Below are 2,604 nucleotides of genomic sequence, written 5' to 3' on the forward strand. Positions count from 1 at the left end.
AGATGACTCGCACTTGCGTTGGAGCCGGCAGCGTCCAAGGTGGCAGCGATGGTGACTTACCACCACCACCACCACCGTCTATGAATGAATTATTCACATAGTTCATGGGTAGTTAGAGAACAATGGAGGAAACACTGCATCTCATCATGTAGAACACTGCTCGCTCTTATCAGCAACAACAGGGGCCTAAGTCGAATCAATACAGCTCTTTCAAGGATTTCATGGACACCAAGCCTCCTATCTTCAAGGTGGCCAAAGAACTGCTTTAGGCGGATGAATGGCTAAACACAATCGAGCAAAAGTTCTGTCTATTGAGGGTTATGAAACATCAGAAGGCAGAATATGTGTCCCATCAGCTATAGGGACTGGTTGGAATATGGTGGACCCATTTCTTATCATCTCTACCTGCTAATTCTTAGGTCACATGGGTGCAATTTAAGTTAGCCTTTCGGGGACATCATTTTCCCCTAGGGCTAATGCGCATGAAGGCAGCTGAGTTCACGTGACTCACACAAGGGACCAAGACCCTTATGGAGTACATGCATGCTTTCAACAATTTGTCCCATTATGCACCAGGGTTCGTTGATACAGAGGAAAAAAGATTGAAAGCTTCAAGAGAGGTCTTAGCACTAAGCTAATTAAGACTATGGCTAACTCGAGGTGCACCACATACAATGAGCTCATCAGTGATGCCTTGACTTAGGATAACTAGAATAATCCGCACGCTATAGTGAAGGGCCACAAGAGAGCAGCTGAGGCAGGGGCCTTAGGATCTTCATAGTCTAGAACTCCAGTGGTGGCTAGGCCATAGTTTTGTCCACCCGTGCCCAAGTTCAGGCCTCCTCTACCAAAAGCCTAGGTCAACCAACCTTAGAAGGTGTTTTGTAAGGCATTCACCATTGCCCTACCTAAGGGGAACAGAGGGCAAGGAAGCTCAACAGGAACTAGGAGCAATAAACCATGCTTCAACTATAATCAGTTGTGTCATTGGGCCAAGGAGTGCCCCCATCATAAGAAGAACAGCAATCAAAGCTAGGGAAATCAAAGACTAGCAAATCCTAAAGCACGTCCTAGATACGTGCATTACACCACTGTTGAAGAAGTTCCTATAGGAGAGGTTGTCACAACCGATATGTTTCTTGTTAACAAACATCCTGCCATGGTTTTATTTGATTCTGGAGGTTCGCAATCATTTTTGAGCCAAGCATTTGCATCTAAGTATGATCAGAAAATAATTGAGGTAAATAAGGGTGGTTATAGTATAAGTTCAGCTAGGGCTACTATCGCTACAAATAAGATAGTTAGAGATGTGCTCATGTCTATACAAGAGAGGGAGTACATGATGGATCTGATAGTATTACATGGATTAGCCATAGATGTGATCTTAGGCATGAGTTGATGAGTGACCATGGTGTTCTCATTGACACATCCACTCGAACAATTGTGTTGAGAGAACCAAATGGAGGTAATGCATTTCTAGTACCACTTCCCTGAAGTTTTGATCTCCAAAACTTCTGTTGTGTTATCCAAGCCACTACCCTTTGTGATATTCTAGTGGTTTGTGAGTTTCCTTATGTATTTCTAGAAGAGTTGCCAGGTTTATCACCTGATAGGGATGCAAAATTTAAGATTGAGTTAGTGCTAGGTACGGCACCTATCTCAAGAAGACCGTATAGGATGCCACCAAATGAGTTAGCTAAACTTAAAATTCAGTTACAAGAACTATTGGACAAAGGTCTCATTCAACCTAGTTTGCCTCCATGGGGATGTCTAGCTTTATTTGTAAAGAAGAAGGACAAGTCCTTGAGAATGTGTGTGGATGATAGGCCGCTTAATGCTGTGACCATTAAGAACAAGTATCCTTTGCCCCGTATCGATATCTTGTACGATTAGTTGGCAAAAGCAAAGGTATTCTCCAAGATTAAGATCAGGCCAGAGAATATACCTAAAGCAACTTTTTCCACTAGGTATGGCTTGTACGAGTATTTGGTCATGTCTTTTGGACTGACAAATGCTCTGCCTACTTCATGTACTTGATGAATTCAGTATTAATGCTCGAGCTCGACAAGTTTGTGGTTGTGTTTATCAATGATATCTTGATTTATTCGGAGAATGAAGCAGACCATGCAGAGCATCTAAGAATTGTTTTGTCTAGATTGAGGGAACATAAGTTATATGCCAAATTTAGCAAGTGTGAATTCTGGTTGAGCGAAGTACCTTTCTTGGGTCACACCTTATCTAAAGATGGAATTTCTATAGACCCATCCAAAGTACAAGAGGTCATGATTGGAAGGCCCCAACTTCGGTTCATGAAGTTCGGAGTTTTCTAGGGTTAGCAGGTTACTATCATCGTTTCATTCCTGATTTCTCCAAGATAGCTAAGCCCATGACCAGACTACTTCAGAAAGATGAAAAGTTTAGTTGGACACAAGAGTGTGAAACTGCTTTTCACATCCGAAGGACCTTGTTAACTATAGCTCCTGTTTTAGCACAACCAGACGTTGAAAAGCCTTTCGATGTGTTCTATGATGCATCAGGTATAGGTTTGGGGTGTGTGCTCATGCAAGAAGGAAGAGTTATTGCCTATGCTTCGCGGCAGTTGAG

This window comes from Miscanthus floridulus, chromosome 4, assembly GCF_019320115.1.
Source record: "Miscanthus floridulus cultivar M001 chromosome 4, ASM1932011v1, whole genome shotgun sequence".
In the NCBI taxonomy this organism is placed as follows: Eukaryota; Viridiplantae; Streptophyta; class Magnoliopsida; order Poales; family Poaceae; genus Miscanthus; species Miscanthus floridulus.